At 36.0% G+C, this 21,563-nt stretch overlaps 1 protein-coding gene across 1 annotated transcript in view; it reads right to left on the bottom strand.

The window, feature by feature from the left end:
* The window catches only part of GREB1L (GREB1 like retinoic acid receptor coactivator), a 289,176-nt gene that overhangs the window by 251,506 nt on the left and 16,107 nt on the right, over positions 1–21,563 (bottom strand). The window contains exon 2 of the mRNA XM_090285750.1: positions 19,582–19,697. The gene's annotated coding sequence lies outside the window, so the exon portion shown is untranslated. The remainder of the gene's footprint in view (positions 1–19,581; positions 19,698–21,563) is intronic.

Genomic DNA, 21,563 nt, shown 5'->3' on the forward strand with positions numbered 1-21,563 from the left:
CCCGTCCATTAAAAAAAGAAGGAATTCTTTGTTTCTGACAGCACGGATGGACTTAGAGGATGTTATGCTAAGTGAAATAAGTCAGACAGACTATATGATTTCACTTATATGCAGAATCTAAGAAAACAAAATGGATGAACAAACAGAAACAGACTCATAGATACAGAGAACAAACATGATTGCCAGATGGAAGGAGAGTTGGGGCCTGGGTGAAAAAGATAAAGGGATTAATAAGTACAAATTGGTAGTTGCAAAACAGTCACAGGGATGTAAAGTACAGCATAAGAAATATAGTCAATAATGTTGTAATAAACATGTATGGTGCCACAGGTGGGTACTAGACTTATCAGGAGGATCACTTTGTGAATTATATAAATGTCTAACCACTATGCTGTACACCTGAAATTAATTTAAAATAATATTGAATGTCCACTGTAGTTTAAAATTTTTAAAAAATTTTAATAAAAAGTTAGATTAAGATCCAATTCTATTACACCCCCGTTTATTTAAATCCATCTCCCAGTACACTTCTCTCAATCTTTGTTTCCTTTCTCCCTTTATGAAACATGACCAACATTTTTAGATTTTTTTCATTAACATAAGTATGTTCTTTTTAAAGATTTTATTTATTATTTAGTTTTAGAGAGAGGAGAAAGGAGGGAGAAAAAGAGCGAGAGGAACACTGATGTGTAATAGAAACATCAGGACTTCCGGCCAAGATGGAGGTGTAGAAAGACAAGCTGTGTCTCCCTCCACAACTAAAAAGGAATACAACTACCTCAAAACTAGAAACAACCAGGAGCTTCAGAAAATCAAACTGCATGGAAGTCCAGCAAACAAAGATATAAAGAAGAAATACTCATCCAGACAGGTAGAAGGGGCGGAGCCGGAGAAGCGAGGATGTGGTGTAGTGGCAGCAGTAGCAGTGGCACTGGCAGGCTGGCAGAAAGTGCAGTCACGCGTTTTAAAAGTCAGGAGGGACAACTGGTGAGCGTTCCCAGCTCCTCACCGGACCTAGTAGCTCACAGTCCCACCACCGGGGAAAATCAAGCCTCATTTCTTCTGACTGTGCAGACCAGTGGGAATTGGGGTGGAGGCAGAAACTGCCGGTCTCAGTAGAGTTCGCTTGTTTAAAGGGCCCCAACAATCCTAGGATGTCTGCAGACCACCCACTCTGAGAATGACAGCCAGGGCAACAGCTAGAGAGGCACCAGTCCCATACAGAGGTGGGAGAAGTGCCTGGAAAAGGGGCGAGTGCTGGGCAGGCGGCATTGTTCCCTCTTGGACCCCTTCCCCACATACAGCGACACAACGTGGTGAAACAGGTCGCCCTGTACTGACAAATCCCTAAGGCTCTGCCCCTTATAACGTAACAGGAGCGATAGCTCTACCTAAGACACTGAGGCAGACAAACACAGGAGCCTGTCAGAATGAGGAGACAGAGAAGTATGGCCCAAAAGGGGGAACAGATCAAGGTTCTAGTGGGAGAACTAAGCGACGAGGAGATAGCCAACCTCACAGATGAGGAGATAGACAACCTAACAGATGCAGAATTCCAACCACTGGTGATAAAGATGCTCACAGGCTTGACAGATATTCTTGAGTATGGCAAACACATAAGAGAAGGAGCGAAGGCTATGCTAAGTGAAACGAAGGAAAATCCACACAAAACCAACAATGAAGGGAAGGAAACCGGGGTTCAAATAAATGATTTGGAATATAAGAAAGAAAAAAACAGTCAACCAATGCAGAATGAGGAAGAATTGAAAAAAATGAGGAAAACTTCCCAAATTTTGTGAAGGAGATGGACATACAGGTCTGGAAAGCACGGAGGGTCCCAGGCAAGCTGGACCCAGAGGGGACCACACCAGGATGCATCATGATTGAGATGCCAAAGGTGAAAGATAAAGACAGAGTCCTGGGGACAGCAAGAGAGAGGCAAAGAGTTGCCTATAGGCGGGTGCCTATAGGACTATCAGCTGATTTCTCAGAGGACACTTTGCAGGCAGGAAGGGACTGGCAAGCAGTATTCAATGTGATGAAAGGCAACCTGCAACCAGGATTACTCTATCCAGCAAGGCTATCATTTGGAATGGAAGGGTAGATGAGGTGCTTTCTAGACAAGGTAAAGCTAAAGGAGTTCATCATCACCAAGCCATTATTACATGAAATGTCAAAGGGACTTACTTAAGAAAAAGATCAAAACAATAAACACTAAAATGACAACAAACTCACAACTGTCAACGCATGAATCTAAAAAATAAAAACAAAATCCATAAAGAAACCAGGATAGGAAAAGAATCATAGGTATGGGGATCATTTGGAGGGTTATCAGCTGGGAGGGGGGAGGGGGAGAAATGGGGAAATGGCGCAGGGATTAAGAAGCATAATTGATTGGTACAAAATAGACAGGGGTAAGTTAAGAATAATCTAGGAAAGGGTGAAGCCAAAGAACTTATATGCATGACTGATGGACATGAACTAAGTGGGGTGGGATTGCTGGAGGGAAGGGGGGTACTGGGCAGAGAGGGGCAAAGGGGAAAAAAATTGGAACTACTGTAACAACATAATCAATAAAATATAGTTTAAAAAATTAAAAAAACAAACAAACAATAACACCAATAACATCAGGCATGGGCACAGAAATTTATATTTTTGAAGTGCCATCACAGCTATTGACTGAGGAATAGATTTATTCAAGACCAGTGGTTGGAACTGGGGCTAAGAAGTTTTAGGTTGACCATTAAGATAGTAATAAAAATGTGAGGGCTTGAGTCGCTTCAAAAAAGAAAAGAAATAAAGAAACATCAATCAGTTGCCTCTCATGCCCCCAACTGGGGACCTGGCCCACAACTTTGGTGTGTGCTCTGACTGGGAATTGAACCAGAGACCTTTAGGTTTGCAGGCCGGTGCTCAATCCACTGAGTCACACCAGCCAGGGCTACACGTATGTTATTTTTAAATTTAAAAACAAAAACTGTACTTATTGAATTTACATGTAGTTGACCCTTGAACAACATAGAGGTTAGGAGTGTTGACCCTCATGCCACTGAAAATCTGTGTATAATTTTTGACTCCCCCAAAACTTATATTGTTTCTTGGTGTCCATGGGGGATTGGTTCCAGGACCCCTGTGGTTACAAAAATCCACAAATGATCAAGACCCCTACATAAAATGCTGTATACCAATGCATATAGTCAGCCCACTGCATTTACAAACCCCCCAGTGCAGATCGAGTACAGGTATTTATTGAATAAAATCTGCATATAAGTAGACCTGTGCAGTTCAAACCCATGTTATTCAAGAACCAACTGTATTTTGTATTTACATGTTTTATTGCAAAATGTTTTACAGTAGCTAAAAGGTAAGGCTTATTATATGTTCCATCTAAAACAGCAAGGGTTTTTTGTTGTTGTTTTTAAATTACATAAGCTAATGCTTTAAAGCGAAGGTCCAATGCTTTAACATGGCCTATGATCTGCTTTCCTTCTAATGCCCCCCAACCTGGTGGCCTTGGCCTTCTTGCTCAACTCCTCCCACATGTCAAGTTTCCCCTCAGAACATACACACAGTCTGAAGTACTCTTCCCCAACGCTCCTCTAGCTTTGTCTCTCTTCCTTTTCATCTCAACAGAGACAATACCTCCTCAAAAACTTCCTTAAATCGGCAATATAAATTATGCACTTTCTGTTACTCTTTGCCTTCCTAGCCCTCATTCCAATATAAAGTCATAAAGTTATAAAATTACAGACTAGAGTGTATTTATACTACCTTCTGTTTGAGTAGAAACTCATTGAATATTGGCTGAATTAATGAATAGAAAATTAAAATGGTATTAAGAATCTTACCAGTGAAATGAAAATCTCACTAACTTATTCTCCACTGATGTGAAATTTAAGGCAGCTAACATTAAACTATATGTTTAATTTATTTATGAAAAAATATCTTTGCCTCATAAGTACTTTATAGAATTAGGTGCTATTCCTACATATATTAATTATTTGTGAGCAGCTAGTCAAATGACCAGCTATGCTATAGAGAAAAACATACTTTTATAAAAATTCCATAAATCAACATTTGTGTGAATTCAAAACTAGCCCTCTCTCTGAATTGAAGTTTTACTAATGTCAACACATTCATTCATGCATTTATCAAATCATTCATTTAATTACATGTTTATTGACTACCTTCTAGGCATTAAGCCCTGGTAACTGAAAGATGAATTCTACATGGTCTGTGCCTTCTGAGAGTTTACAGCCAAGTAAGATACAATCCAAGCAGTTTACAGCCAAGGAGCAGCACTCACTTAAGTAAATACAGTCAGCTGCTTTTCGTCTGGAGAGGTCAAGGAAGGCTTTTTGGAAATGATATGCTTGAGATTTTACTGTCCTTATTTTAACTGATTATAAAGATGAATATAAAATGAAATAACTAAGAAATTACAAAAGATAGTAACTCTTATTTATAACTTCTTATGAAACTCACTCTTCCTTTTTGTAAAACATATATTTATTTGTTTTGTCAACCTTCTTCAATGACAACTAAATTTCACTCAATTGCAGTGTGGCAGAGGCTGACTACATGCTCACCAAACCCACTTCCTCTCCCTAGAGACATGGCCAAACAATATCTCCTAGTTCTTACAATGGAATGTGACTGATGTGATGGCCAAAACAGCTAAATGTTGTGTGCCTTCCCTATACTCTCTCCCCCTTCCAGAGCAATCTTGTAGGCTGGAATTCAAAGATGATAGCAGAACAAGATGAAAGGAGTCTGGATTCCTGAGCCACTGCAAGGAGAAGCTCCTCACTGTGATAGAGACTACAATGCGAGAGAGGAATTAATTAAACTGCTGAAATTTTGAGAATATTTGTTACAGCAGTTAGTTTATCCTAATGAATAATTCCACTGTGAAGGTAGTAGGTAGTCAATCAGGATTTCAAAGAACACAATGATGACAGTTATTTTTAGTCCCCCCACCCCCTTTTTTTTAAGGAGAAGGAAAGGGAGGGAGAGAAGGAGAGAAACTTTAATGTGAGAGAGAAACATTCATTGGTTGTCTCTCACACCCCGACCAGGGACCAAACCTGACTGAGAATCAAACCAGCGACCCTCTGCTTTGTGGGACGATGCCCAACCAACTGAGCCACACTGGACAGGGCAGTCCTTTCTCTAATACCCATTCCCCCCACTTCTTGTTAATAGCACCCTGATTTTGTTTGTGGTGTTAATGCATTCAGTTCCAGAAGGATTCTTATTGGTTTAAGCTCATCATAAAAATTCTGCTCCCCACCTTCCTAGCTTTCCCGGCAGTGAAGAATGGCCAAGCAGCCTCATTCTAGCTTAGGAGACCTAAGGGTAGTGTACTGCAGGAGTTCCTGGGACAGGTTTTCCTTTGCTGATAAAAGGGGACCCACATGGATTGCATCATCTCTTCTTTCCTCTTCTTGACTCAAACCTATATGACTGGGGCTGCGTTTTGAAATAATATAACATATTCACCAATGCCATAAATTTATGGTCTGATATGGGATATCCATGAAAAGAAAAGTGCATGCCCCATTTAAAGGCATTCAAAGATAATTTTTTATTTAACATTGACATGACAAAATAAAGTCCTCAAAAGGCACATAGCTACTCGGTAAAATTTAAAATGTTAATTTAACACTTTTAGTTTTTCATCACCATTTAGTATTTATCTGTCACATTTTCTTAATGTGCTTCTTTAAACCAGTCAAATGTACTGGCTAATGCCTGGATTCAGATGCCAGCTCTGGTACTTACTTTGTAAATACAACTGATACTAAGCTTCTGTATGTTTGTTTTTTTATTACCAAAGGTAATAACAGCAGATGCTAAGGACAGTGGTAAAGATTAAATGACACAATCAATATAAAGTACTTTCCAGAGTGTTTGGCACATGATGCTTAATAAATATAATATCAACATAATAAATATAAGATTTATTTTTATTACCTCCAAGTTTCAGCCATACAACTTTAAATAATTAAATAATCCATTGTCTGTGAGGGGGTATTTGTTTCCTAAGGGTGTAAGTGTGCTTTATGTTCAGGGCCTCCTGGTGAGTAAACCAAAGAATAAGGTTGCCCGATAGCCTTTGGACTCCTCAGGTTTTAAGCAGGGTTAAAATAACATCATGTCTAAGTTGTTTTAAGTAAAGGATTAGAGTCAATGACTAAGAGTCAAGGGCGGGATAAGAGAGGACACTAGAAGAGCGGGCTGTGTGCCCTCTCCTGTCCCTGTGAACTCTAGTGCTTGCGGACTCTGGAGCCTCACCCCAGACAAGATGATAAAAAGACAAGAACAAGTAAAGCTACAGATGATAATCCCAACAACAGGCTCCCCGATGCCACCCCATTCACCTTCCCATGGTTCTCCAAAATGGATTATTCACCATTTCAAGGACATAGCCCACATTTTTCTGCCTCCACATCTCTGTTCATGTGATTACCTTCCCTAAAAAACCCACCAGTCTGTCAAAATCCTATCATTTCTCAGTCTAACATAAATACCTCCTCTTTCAAGATAGCATCTCTAGTTTATCTTCTCAAATAGTCTGCCTGACTTTTCTGAACCTTTGTTGAGCTTCAGTCATTCAAAAAACATTTTTCAAGTATCTACTATGACCTTGGAATTATCCCATGTACTGAAGGAACATAGTCTTGATTCTTTGGGAATAGTTTAATGATTACAATAAATTGAATTTATTTGTACCTTCTCTCTTCCAAAACAGGATGTGCACTCACTTACAATAGGAGTATGTATACACTATGTAATCTTAAAATAAAGTTCAGGGCTAGAAGAGAGAAGATCAACATGAAATGTAGCTCCTGGGAAATCAGGGTAATAAAAATGGGAACACAATGATCTTTTATCAGTACATTCTCTTATCAACAGAGAAGATGCATACCAATTCCTCAGGGCAAATATTACCTAAAGTATCCCATACTTTCTCCCTTGGGGTGTTACAGAGGTTTCAAATAATTACATTTCAATCTCAAAACTGCCAAAAGAGAGGCATGTAAAATATGCCATAGGATATAAATGAGTTCATTAATTTCAAACTCCTTAAATCTAAGTAGTACATTTATTAAGAACAAGAAACAATAATTCTATATTGGAGGGAAACTCACCTAGATTTCTTTTTCAGAATTAAACAAGCTGAAATAGTGTGCAAGGATTTAAATGAATGTCATTCACAGTACAACAAAGCACATCTCATAGAGATGAAATGTAATGTCTGAGTCAAAAAATAAAAGTATATTCATTTTTACATCTCCCTATAGTGGACAATACATTGTTCCCTCCCACTAAAACTGAGTCTGATATGAGTTTTGCTAAAGGAAACAGCTTGCCTTCACTGGTCATAAAGTGGAGCACTCAGGGCAATCTGGGCCTCAAGGAACAGAGTTGTGGATATTGCCATCCACCATTCTAATTTTTTGAGAGTTTTGTTTAGTCCCACCTTTTTAACAATACACTTTCATCTTAATGTCTCCCATCAAGTAACCCTTAATGCAATATCAAATTCGTGAATTCTCTCCCCAAAACACCAAGTTCTATTTTCCCTATTTCTCTTAATGGTACCATCTTTCTCTGGGGCAATTGGGCTTGAAAATAAGGAGTCATCGCCCTGACTGGTGCGGTTCAGAGGGTTGGACCTCATCCCGCAAACCGAAAGGTCACCAGTTCCATTCCTAGTCTGGGGGATGCCTGGGTTGTGGACCAAGTCCCTGGTTGGGGTGTGCAGAGCCAACCAATCGATGACTCTCACATGCTTCTCTTCTTCTCTTTCTCCCTCCCTTCTTTTCTTTCTAAAAATAAATAAATCTTTAAAAATAAAATAAAATAATTTTTTTTAAGAAAATAAGGAGTCATCAGTCTTTCATTCCTTTCCCTTGACTCCAAAGAACAATCAGCAGTCACATAGATCTTTTTATTTTATTTTTGAGTCTCTTTCGCTTTTATCACCAATACTCATATTCAGGTCCATTTTACCTTGAGCCCATATTTATACACTAGCTTAGATTCTCCTTTCTAAAATGCAACATTGTCAAATTTCTGTTCAGAAATTTTCAATAGGCCCCCCATTACTCACTAAATGTAGACAGTACTTCAGTGCCTGGAATTCTAATCCATAACACAGTCTCAAGCCAACAACTTTACTCCCTATCGACTTCTTATGTCCACCACTTTCATACTGTTCTACCACTACCCTTACATTCATGTTCACTGTTCCTCAGTGCCAGATTGATCTCCTTATCTTTTCCCTACGAATCCAAATTCAATTAAGGATTAGGTACAGTCTCACTTCCTAAGCAAAGTTCCCTCAGACTTCTCCATTCTTCGTTTAACTCAGTACTACTGCCACCTACCTGGCTCATTCAACAACTATTTGTATATAGCTTACAATATCATTAATTTTGTCTTACAGAATTTTTCACATTTACACTAATGGTACATACATGAGCTTTATCTTATCTTCCCAACTAAAATGTAAGTTCCTACACTTCTTCCTTGACTGGCAGTGCTCCGCACCTGGTAGGCACTTAAACATGTCATAGATTTTGAGAAAGGGAGCCCTAGAGGTCATCTATTGCCAACTCCTACCCAGGATAGAATCCCTTTGCTATTCCTCAGAGCTAATCCTCCAGCCTTTATTGAACACTTGACTGACACTTCACAGCTACATCACAAGACAGAATGTTCCAGTGAGGAAGAGCGCTAGTCAACAGAAAGGTTTTCATCAATCTCAAAAATACAGTGAAGTGAGTGAAATGCAAAGTACCAAACAGTATGTTCAGTATGTTTCCCTATATGCATGTACATGCCCAGAATATCTCAGGAAGCGTATCCAAGAAGTTGGAGTTATCTCTGGAAGGGGAGCTTGGGTGACTGGAAAACAGAGGTGGAAGAAGATCTAACTTTCACTACTAGACTCTTTGGTTGCTTTAATAATTAAACAAGTAAATATGCTTTAAGTTCTTTCTTGTTATTTACTTAAATCTTCCTCTGTGAAATGCTTATCCCAATCCTATTTCTGATCTCTGGAACTACCCAGCGTAACTCAGCTATGTTGATTGATAGATTGATATTTTAATGAACTGTTGCTAAGAATCATTTAAAGTTTGTTGTGTCCCTTAAAAGTAACATGTTCTCTTAAATGACTTAAAACTGGCTCCAACATGCTTTAATATGCTTAAACAATACTTATTTTTATTTACACTTTGCAAATCAGTTGTCTTGGTTGTTTTAAAATTTTTACATAGGCCTTCTATGATATTTTTGCCCGTTTTATCATGATACTTGTTGCCTAAGGCATTTTGATGTTATCTCATATATTACACGAGCAGCTTTGTGATGACCTTGACACCTGCAGTGCCTCCTTGTTACCTAAAGATCTAAGACACATTTAGCAGCTTTACAGATATAGTAACACTTTTCAGAATTATGCATGAACCCCAAATTTCAAAACAGTCTTGAGAAAAAAGGCCATTCATAAGTATTTTGAAAAATTTACACAATGGATAAATATACTCTTCCACCATTATGAATAAGCACATATCTTAGGAATCAAACAACCTATGTTCTAGTCCTGGCTCTTTAAATATCTATGCCCCCCCCTTTCTTCTCCATCAGTAACACAGACATAATAGGTATTTGACTTGTTTTGAGAGCCCTTCCCTATCTAGCTTTCTGTCTCTTTACGACATCTTCACTCCAGCAGGTGCTCAGGTATTACAGCACACATAGTTAGCATTTATAACTACTCACCTAATAAAAACATTCCTCTTCTTGGGGGTATGATAAGAATTCCTTAATGCTGGAATCATCACTGGCTCCAGGCATTCCCCTTGTCATTTATCAACAACAAACCATTTGGACAGAGATCATTCACAAGCCTGTTTGTGTTTTATATGTGATCAGTTGCCCCATTTGAACTATAAGATATTGATATCATGAAACTTGTCATCCTCCAACTCTCCTGAGTTTGTAAAGGTATAGTGGAGACTTCAAGCAATGATGACTACTGTCACCAGCTATAGCGTATACTACAATTGTTAACTGGCTCTAAAAGTCCCATTAATAAAATCCAGCTCAATTAAATAGGCACTCCTTGAGTGTCTACTAGACACAAGGCAATGTGCCAAGAACTGGGGAAAACCTTGCTCTTTTCTACCCAGTAGAAAGAGAAGTATAAAAGGTCTCCTATGTGTGAAAGGGCTACTTGAGATTACACTGTGCTCATCAAGCACCTGTCTGCCTTTATCAATTCTATCGTGATTACTAGATTGCAAGCTTGCACCTGGAAATTTTTCCCTGTAATTCATACCCTGTAGTTCCAGTTCTCAATAATATCAGAACCAACTGAATCCTGAGGCAAACCACACCCCCACTTCACAAAGTCCAGGTTGGTGATGCGATCATCTGAAAATGTATCTTCCTACCTATATTTGGAATACCTGAAAACCTCACTTTGCCCTTCTATTGTGTCTCAGTTTCTCAATATGTATAAGGAGTCATGATTTCCACATCCAAGGTTTCACCTGTCAGGCATTCCTGGGGTTGAGGGGTTGGTGGGAAGGAGAATTGGAAAGAGGTCATTTCCACTCTTTCAGACACAGTAGTATTCTGGCATCATGGCCAGAAAAAAATAATAAAGGCTTATCTTAAATCTCCTTTGTCATTTCTACTGCTCCTAGAGGGCAGAAAGCAATAGCAGGAAAAAATTCCTGCAAATGCCTTCCCTTATCACCTTTTATAATTGGAAGAGGGCATAATGTAATCAAGCACATGCTTCTTGCAATTATTTGTTCTATCATTAGGTATTTACTGAGCTCCTACATCTATGCTGGGATCTGAAGAATCCAAAAGCAGTAAAGACATTATTCTTATTCTCTGGAGCCTCATGATTGAATGGGAAGATAGGGTTTACCCCAAACCCAATTGAGAACAGCTCAGTGACAAATCACCTGATACTAACAATAAGATAAGAAATCAACTATACAGTACTAGAACTATAGGAAACCTAGAGGGTGGGGGCATCAAATCCAACCTCTCCCTATAAGCAAAAATCTTTCAACATCCTTGTCAGGGTCATTAAGTGCCTGTTATATATTGAGAAACTAACATTTCACCAAGCAGTCCATTTAATTTTTCAAAGTCTCTTATCCCTACGCTGAACCAAAACTCTCACCTATCTATTATTCTAGAGAGCAATGATTTTCAAAACTAGTGCCCCTTCTCCTCTATCTCCTAGGAGCACAAGGCACACCACACAAAGCCTGCAACTCTGCAGAGCAAAATTTGAACACCACTGCTTTAAGGATACATTAACAGTTTTAAGAGCTTTAAGGTAATTAGAGTAAATCTGATCCCAACTGCACATCTATCTCAGCCCTTGAAGATAGCTATCTTGTTTCTAAATCTTGGATTAAACTTGCCCCTTTCAAACTGTCTATTCCCTTATTGTCAATAATATTGTAGTAACTAGGTATGGTGTCAGATGCATACTAGGCTTACCAGGGTGATCACTTCATAAGTTATGTAAATATCTAATCACTATCTTGTACACCTGAAACTAATACAACATTGTATGTCAGGTATAGTTAAAAACTTTCAAAAATTATTTTTAAAAAGAAATAAACTTGAAGCGGAGAAAAAATTGTTTATTTCCTTTATGTCATTGTTTTCCATATTTCCTCGATCCCAAATTACTCTCCTCCTGAAAAATGTAGAAACCCTATCTGAATACAATTCTTTAGGTACTGTGATCAGCTAAGGACACTGTGTGTCTCTTACTCTCTGGACAGCACTAGAAGTTGGAGAAGCCTTAGTGAATGAAGAAGGACCTGACCTGGACCTTGAGAAATGTAGTATTTAGATAAATGGAGAGAAGAGAAGATAAAATTCCAAGCTGGGAAGTCAGCATGAACAAAGGTACAGAAATTAAAATGAGGACATATGACACACTTTGAAGACTTCCCTTCCAGGTCCTTACTGGTTCTTCTTTCAATTCAGCCAGCTGCCCACTCTCTTATATTTCTCAGAAGAAAATTAAGCCAGATCTTATTTCCATGAATGTACTGATCAGAACATGATCTGATCAGTACTAAAACTAGATCATTTCAATATTATAGTTATTGCCACATAAGGAAAAAGTACTTGGTAAAGATGTTTGGTAGATCTGTGATAAAAGAAAAAAACTGTCATCTTACAATGAGTCAACACCTTGAGAAGAAGATTCATAAAGATTATAACACTACTGAGGAGTATTCCTGGGAAATCTCAAATCTAAAGCATGCCCAAAGGACACCTTGCCTCTAAAAAATTATCTTTTGTTTATCATTTATCAAATCACCCCATAATATGTGCCCCCTACGATCTTATGGCTGTAAAAACAAGAGCATTTTCAGGTATATGAGTGCTAGCTAGGCCACTGAGGTAAAACATCCTGTGAAAAAAATATAAAAAGTCTGATTTTGGGGGGTAAATATGTCCATCTAAGTCCCTTTCCTCATGTTATTTAATTTTCCCATTCAGAGAAAATAATCCAAGCACATCAATGTTTCATATAATTTGGTTTATTATTCAAAAAGGAAGATCTTAAAGACAAAGTATTTCATTAACTATCCTTTTCCCTTAAAAGGTATTTGTTAGTTATTATATGAATACCTACTGTTTTACATCACAAGGAAATGGGATTTCCACAGACACACACAGCACTCAAAAACCTGGGGAAATTAATCTCGTTCTAAATGTTAATATGTGTTATGAATCCATAAAATTGTAGGGTATTGAGGAAAAAACTGATCTTACTAGCATTCAGGGTAACTGATTCAAACATTTTATTTCCATTATTTTCTCTTTTCCTTCATCTCAAAAGGAGATAATCTGAATTGCTCTAATCTGAAAAACAACAAATGTAGCAAATACTTGATAATGAAGATGGAAAGCTTCTAAAAATCTGTTACCTTAGTAACAGCAAGAATGTGGAAGAATAAGAATACACTGTCAGGACATCATTTCAGATTCCACAGATTTGAGGCTTAAATACAGTCAGCTTTCATTAGCTTTTTGTTTTTCCCAGCAGGTCCTTGGACTTTGAAACAAAACCTGAATGACAGCTATGAGCAATTCCAGCCTGGCTCCTGATTAGCTATGCCAAACAAAACAACTCTCTGCAGTGTAAACTTTCCAGGCATCTGCAACCAAGCCTCTGTAGAGACTATAATTCCTCAGTGAGATTTGAAGGAGAGTAAGAGGTTGGGGGGTAAAGGATGAACAGGACAGGGGAGGGGGAGAAAAGAATAAGACCGTCCTCTCTACCTCAAACTAGTTCTCTGAACTAGTGTCTGATTAAAGCAAGGAGGAAAGTAGAGTAGAACTTGTCTTAGTGGTGGTATTGTCATTGTAGTTTTTCCCTGTGTCTATTCTACAATTTAACTAACCAGTTCTCTAAATCTGAATGTTTGATTCCAATTCACAACCATGTATTTAAACTAAACAAGTAATTCCAAGGCCCTATTACCATCAAATAGAGCAAGCAGTCGATTAAAGAGAAAGGGAGCAACATATGTGAATAGACTGTGCCCCATGTGGATGCAAACTAAGATTTTGTGCCAGTTGTTGACATTCACTTACACTGCACGCATACCTAAAATTAATTACATCAAGTGACAGTGAACTGTACTGTGTGGTTCCATCTACTACATACTTAGATCCTGGTAGAACTACTAAGAAGCTTTTTTCTTACGATCAGTGCCCTTGATTCTACCTAAAGAACATTCCTTTATCTACAAAAAAGAATTACAATAGTAGATCTCAAAGCAGTCCATTGTGATCAGATGCTGGCTTTCAAAGTTAATAAGTGATTTCAGAAAAAGTTGTCTGAAGAAAATTCTGTATTGGAGTGAGAGATGGCAATTCAGCTGTAAAGAGATGAGTTAAACTATAAGTTTGACTTAAACAGCCAACAATCTTCGTAAAACCTCAGCAGTAAAAATAATTATCTTTATGTTTCTTGGCTACATAATAAGATGGCAACATTGAAATTTCCTCTTTTCTTCTGGAAAAGTAACATTTAACCACACTCTGATCTCTACAGCTTGTGAGCTAACCTACTAAAACTGACGGTTGGTGTTCTTAGAATAATAGGCAACAAAGGTCCCTGCTTCTGGTCAATAACCATTTTTTTTTAACTGTCTCATGTTAAATATGTAGCATTTAAAGTAAGGAATATAGCTCTAAGATCCCAAGATGTAATTTTCAGATATATGGCAACAGATATCACAGAAATCTTAATGTTTACATAACCACATCTATAAAAGCCTAGCCTATGTTCAGGGTAACATTAAGTTTAAATCATCAAAGGTTTGAGTAGAAAATTCAAGTTCAGACATAGAGGAGTCTATAAAAAATTTCATCAAAAATCAAAATCAGGGAGATATTAATTTTGGAAACTAAGGACAAGGAAAATTTCAATGTTTGAGATAGGTAATATCAAACCAGAAAGCTACATTCCTCATTATTTTATTTGACTTGTCTGCAATCCCACCACTATTAAACTATAGAAAACGACCTTAAAAATATTTTTTAATTTAGATTAAGATAAGGATAGTGATGTTAAAACAGCAGAAAACCCCTCATTATGAGTCTATGCTTGAAATCCCAAACCAAACCTGCTGGTTCAGCACAAAGTCATCAACAGAGTTCTTATCTATAAAGGGAACAATCCATTGTCTGGCTGAAACAAAGGGCAGTGCAAAGGAAATCAGCCAAATCTGGGCCAGATGGTCACTGATTCAAGTTTCATTCTCCCCACCCCCTACCCTCCCTGGCACTACAAAAATGGATCCAGGCAGCATTTTTGGTAACTAGGTGATAACCCTGAGTGTAAGGTATAAACCTTTTATAGTTATTTATACCACCCACCACCTCAACACAATCTAATTTACTAAAACAGAAAGTCTTCATAATAAGTTAAAACAGAAATTGTTATTCAGCAGTTATTAAAAAGAAAATGTCTCTAAAAACTCAATGTCTGCTTCTTGGTATGACATGGAGTTTTGCCAAATGAAATGATTAAAAATATTCATATTAATTTGTTCTCATCTATTGTTTTTCCTCACACCATGACACAAAATGGAAATGAACCCAGAGAAAACTGATTTATGACACTCAGTTTCTACATTTTCACTACCGGGCCATCACTTTGCAAAGAGTCTTGTGGTTTTTAACCCAGAAACACTTTTTACCAATGATAAGCTAACAACAAAAGAAATCACTGATTTTTATTTTAAACCAATGTGTCTGACCGCATATCACAGAATCTATTGGGTACTATAAAACTCAGTTTTAAATTCTAAACAGTAACCATAAATTAAAGCAAAACATACATAATTATTTCTTAAAATTTGTAAGCACACTATGGAAACATACATATTAAAGAATGTCCTAAATAAAAATTCAGGGTCTCTCAATAAATGCATTCAGAAAACATTCCTTTACTTATTCTAACTGTATAAAATAAAGATACTTAGATTAAACAAAGGTCTTTTCTTTGAAGAGAACCCTTGACTCTACAGTGGTTGCTTGGGAAATATTTACATTTATGTTACCAAAGTAAATTTTATCAAACAACAAACAATTCCTTTGGTAAATTTTATAATCCTTTTAATAATTACTTAGGAAATGTCAATGCAGGAGTACATTTATTGGCATGCTACAGTGCCACTGTTCCTAAATTTACATATAGAAAGGTTAGGGTAGATCAAAGAGATTTTTGTCTATTTGTTTGTTTATTTTACAAGAGATAATCACAGGCTGGTAATTCAATGGCTAAGGACAAATATGACTTCAAAATATGCAATCAACAGCAACTCACACAAATGGCCTGTTTTATTGTAGGGAAGTAGAAAAAGTTGCTCAAGTCAATACAACGTGACCTAGGTTATGAGAACATTCATGGTAGCTTACACAATGCCAACAAGTGAGCATAAAATGAAGCCAAATTACAGAGCTTTGAATCTTGATCTTCTGTATTAAACAAAATAGTGATAAGTGAAAACTTTTTCAAAAACTTGTCCTTAGAGATTGTTCCTGGCAGTTGATTTGTATTTACAGTATCAAACTAAGTATTAAGCACTGGTTTAAAATATAGTCTAAATATATACACAGTATTTAGATATGTAAATGTGGTTATAATATATATGTCAGTGTGCTTCTGCTAACTTTGATACTTTTTGTAACATCTCAGATTTCATTATTTGAAATGTATTTCTACAACCTCATTTCTACTACTGATTTCCTTTACATAGTACTACAATATTCAACATCATACTGGAAATTGGAGAACTGTTGTTACAGAATATGTTTCTTTTGATATAATTATATCTCAGAAAAACTGCTAATGTGAAAAACTTAACAATACATTAAGAGCATTTAAAATAAGGTAGTTGAATACTGGCTTTTTAAACAGGTTTTCTTTTTTGTTTTTTTTTTTCTTAGTGTAAAATAGGATTTTATTTCACTGTTCATGAGAAAGAAGAAAATGACTATTCAAATTAAAATTCTCTACCTTCTGAGCTCATCTTAGTTTTTAGGATAAATTCACATTTGAATGAAAGACATACAAAGAAAGCTGGACTATCATAACCATCCCACACACATTAGTGTTTTCAGAGATTTAAATCTCTAATTCTTAAGAGAGAGAAAATTGTTACTACACAATTATTTTTAATCAGTCAGTTTTATTTACATATCACTGCAATAGGATTTATATGCTAATGATTTAACTTAATATAAGAGTTAAGGGAAATATATCTCTAAACAGGCCAAAACAGAATTTTACTAATGAAAGTCAACTCAGAACAGACTTCTCATGAACGTAATTTAAAGAACAGCTTTTAAATAAGATAAAAACAAGAACTTCACAACAATAAATTACCTAAATGTAATGAGTTAGAATTCAGCAGACTAAATTATGATCTTGTTTTTTATTAAGCCCTAGTATAAAGGAGTAACAGACTTTAAAGCTAAAATATTATTGTACTGTATAAGTATTGAGTTCTAGTTAACCTTCCGGCCTTTTCTCTCCTTATTTTTCTTTCCTTAACATGTATCTTCCTTTCTCTGGTGGTCCACTAAACAGGTAGGAAATTTAATTCAATTCAATAAAAGAAAAAATTGTAAAAAGACAGCATGTTTATGATAAATATGGCACTGACTGGTGTTATTTTTTATTACTGTACATAATGAGAAACATATATCAAGGGCCAAATCAGGGTGTACACAGTCTTCACTGATGAAAAATTGATGAGAATCCAAATGTCTAAAGAGTAAATTGGATCTATAAAAAATGCTCTATGATCTAGGCTTCAAATGTTTATTATTTCTATATTCATTAGTAAGATAGTAATATAGAAACTGAGTAATTTCATATAACTATAAATGTATCTTAAACACACTGAAGGTCAAAATAAGCTTTCATTCATTTTCTGTCTAAATGGTATTTTCTCATACCTTAAATTTGCCAAATAAAGAATGTCTCAAAATGAGCTTTTTATTATAATTAGTCTCTGCTCTAAGACAAAAAAAAAAAAAAAAGAGGGGGGGATCTAAGTTGAATTGTGATGAAATTAATATGCCCCTCTCAAAATATACATGCCACAATATTTTTGTTTTATTTATAGATACTTTGATGTATGTGAAGTGTTACTAACAAATTTAAGGTTCATACCATGATTTCCTTAACATCATCAGCACTGTTTGAAATTTTACATTCAATGCCTTTTGAACAAAGTTAAAAGCATCTTCTAGCCTAAAAAATGAAATGGACATTAAATCTCCATTAGATATCAGTTACACTGAATTATTTCATAATTTTGGTATTTGGTAACAGAACAAATGACATCCTTACATATTATATGAATCTTTTACTACATTAGTAATGATCTGAGGAACATGGTTGAAATAAGATCTAAATCTATAAAACCACAAGCCACATAACTATGTTTTATCTAAATTGCAGGCTTCCCCATGATCAGGGACAGTTCTTTATTTCCCTTTCTCTTTCTCCACAGCACCATTTTAATTATAGGTACTTGATAAGGACTTAATAAGTTGACTTTTATTGTTAATTTTCTACCCAGTGGAGAATTCTATTATCCCCACTGGACATAAACTTCTTGCTCAGTAGGAAAACTATGAAAAGAAAAATAATTTTTAAGGAAGTGACAAATGTATTTGATGCACTAATTAGTTTTTATCCAAAAGAAGACTAAGAAGCAGTTTGATATTATAATTGCTGTTGCCAAGTACTACTTCAAAGCCTTAAAAAAATCAGTACAGGTTAAACACAAACTTTACTCTAGGATAGAATTATGGTGTCTGTTTGCAATACATGAACTTTAGCTTCCCAAGGGTAAACACCATACAGATGTCTGGTAATTTCTCATGTAACAGTATCTAAAAGTAAGCCCATACTGTTTTGATTTTGGAAGTCTTATCAATTTAAAATCTAGTAAGCAAAATGAATTGTAACATTTATACAGCACAAGAAATTTAACATTTTTCAGGACACTTTTTCCAGACTCTCAATTCCATGGGTCTATCTCACTATGCAGTATATCCTAGAAATACATGGCATTCCATTTTTTTTTTATTAACTAAGATATATTAATTGGCAAATTTAAAGCTCATAGGCCTAAATTATGCAAGTAAACTTATAAATAAGTAAATCTGATGATAACCTGAACATGCATGAAGTATTACAAAAACATCATTTTGTAAAGCTCAAAAAGATAAAAATTAAATGTATCTCCTTTCATCTCTTCCACAGAATTGTTTGGAATTTATTTTTCCCTGTTAATATCCTTTATTCAAAAGGTAATACTATTGACCTAGCTTCTAAAGGATCTGGGCCTCACCTGGTATCTCCAGTAGAGGTGATAAGCTTATGTTGTTCCACCTAACCTCCCTTCTCCCAGCTCCCCTGGAGTGAGTGGCTTAGGTCTGAAAGAAGTTTGGCCTAGGTTAAGGATGGATTCCACAGGCATGTAAAGAAGCTAACACGTCCCTACAGGTAGAGAGGTAATTCATTCATTCACTCATTCATTGAAAAATACTTATTTCAGAGCATCTCTGTACTTGTTCTAGGTGGGGAGATAGAGTAGTGAGCAAAAAAGAGAAAGCACCTATACACACCACCTTCAGCAAGAGCAGCAACATTTGCTGCAAGTTATCTTGCTGGATAATATATGAGTAAAGAATAAGGTACAATTCCTGACATTTAGATCTTACAATCCAGTTGAGTTACAAGACATGTACCCAAGAGTATGACACAAAGGAAAGAACAAAGGATTTGCAATCAGTTAGCCTATAAGTTTGAATTTTGACTTCTCTGCTTACTACCTGTGAAATTTACTTAAACCTTTCTAAGACTTAGTTTTCTTAGCTGTAAAAATGAGAATCATAGTCCTGGCTGGGTGAAATAGTTGGCTGGAGCATTGTCCCATACACCAAAAAAGTTGTAGGTTCCATCCTGGTCAGGGCACATACCTAGGTTGTAGGTTCAATTTCCAGTTGGGACATGTTGGAGTGGCAGCCAATTGATGTTTCTCTCTCACATTGATGTCTCTTTCTCTCTCTTCCTCTCTCCTCCACTTCCTCTCTCTCTAAAATCAATAAATATATATTTGGGTGAGGATTTAAAAAATTGAGAATCATAATGCCTACTTTACAAGGCTCTTGTAGCATTAGAAATGATGTATATACAATGCCTAAACTAGTGTACATTAATTTTTATTAGGTTATTAAATTAAATTATTAATTACTGCTATAAATTAAAGTATTAAATAGCAGGAAAGGACTAAACAGAGAAGCATATATGAGTCGTAAAGACCTTTATAGTTGTCTTATATGAAAGGCTATGTTTTATGCATACACACGTTTTCTGGCATATATACATACTCTCTCTGAAATTCCAGATATGCAACTGTGCTATGTATTATTACAGAGATCCATCACATGCTCTGGAGGCAGAAGTTGAGATAAGGCATACCACTGACTCAGGAGTCTTTATGATGGCAAAAAAAAAAAAAAAACCCTCAAGCATTTAGAATATCTGAAATACCATAACCCAGGCACTACACTTCCTGCTTCCAATAAAGCTTCAAGTAGATTGTGAAGATGGTCCATTTAATACCTACCAATATCAAATAATTCCTTATACATCTTTTGATCAAGAATACTATGAAAATTTCATACTTAGTATTAGGTTGTTTCATTTAAATAAACAAGGGGATGAAGGGTGATTTTTACATGGTCCAACTTTCTTAGTAAAGAAGAACTTGGTAACATTAGTTAAGATGCCAAAATTTCATACTAATTGTTACTCTCTGGTGAAGTCTGAAGGCTGTAGAAAGTCTGATGAGGAAAAAGAACTAACATTTCCTGAGGGTCTTTTGTATGCATCATGTGCTTGGTACATTGATCCATTATCTTAGAAATGTGACTTTTCTGGAATTAAATTAAGAATCAACTGTCTTAGAGTAAAAATACATATCAAGAGCCTCAGAGGAAAATAGTTATTTGTTCAACAGAGGTCTTATTTCTTAAATAATTAGATTGATTCTGTATTATAAGGTAATAAGCCTACCAGAGAATGTAGCAGTTTGTTTTCACATCAACCCACAGAATTACACAATTTGTGAAATTATGCAAAAGAGAATGTAAGAGAAACATTCCTTATGCTAGTCCTAAGTGAGAGGCTAATGCTCACACTACCACTATTATAAATATTACTATTATTGGTAATGTTATGTTACTAATATTGCTATCATTGGTAATAGTAATATTATCAATCTACCTTGATCCTTCCCTGTGCTCCAACTGGTGAAGATACTCCTCTAGTCATTCTATAATATGCCAAGACCTTAATCTCCTGTTCCAGCAATTCTCAGGTGATTATTAAATCATCAAAATAGGTAGAATAGCTACCTGGAAATAAATTCTTATTCATGTGGGATGTTTGGTTGCAACAAGAAGTTTCTCTATCAGCTAAGTCTCCAGAGGTTTGATTTGTTTCTGTTCCACAAGAGAATCAAGAGATCAGAACACTTTTAAAATAGCCTTTTAACCTAATTCCAAAACCAGATAAAAACACTACAAAGAAAGAAAATTACAGACCAACAACCCTGAGGAACATAGATGCTAAAATCCTGAACATAATATTAGCAAACTGGATCCAGCAATACATTAAAAAGATCATACACCATTATCATGTGGGATTTATTCCAGAGATGCAGGTTGGTACAATGTCCACAAATCAATAAATGTGATATACCACATAAACAAAATGAAGACAAAAATCACATGATCATATCAATAGATAGAGAAAAAGCATTTGATAAAATCCAGCACCTATTTATGATGAAAACTCACAGCAAAGTAGGAATAGAGGCCATATATGACAAACCCACAGCCAAGATCATACTCAATGAGCAAAAACTAAAAGCATTTACCTTAATATCAGAAACAAG

Source organism: Furipterus horrens, unplaced genomic scaffold, assembly GCF_987537825.1.
Source record: "Furipterus horrens unplaced genomic scaffold, mFurHor1.1.pri manual_scaffold_8, whole genome shotgun sequence".
Taxonomy (NCBI): Eukaryota; Metazoa; Chordata; class Mammalia; order Chiroptera; family Furipteridae; genus Furipterus; species Furipterus horrens.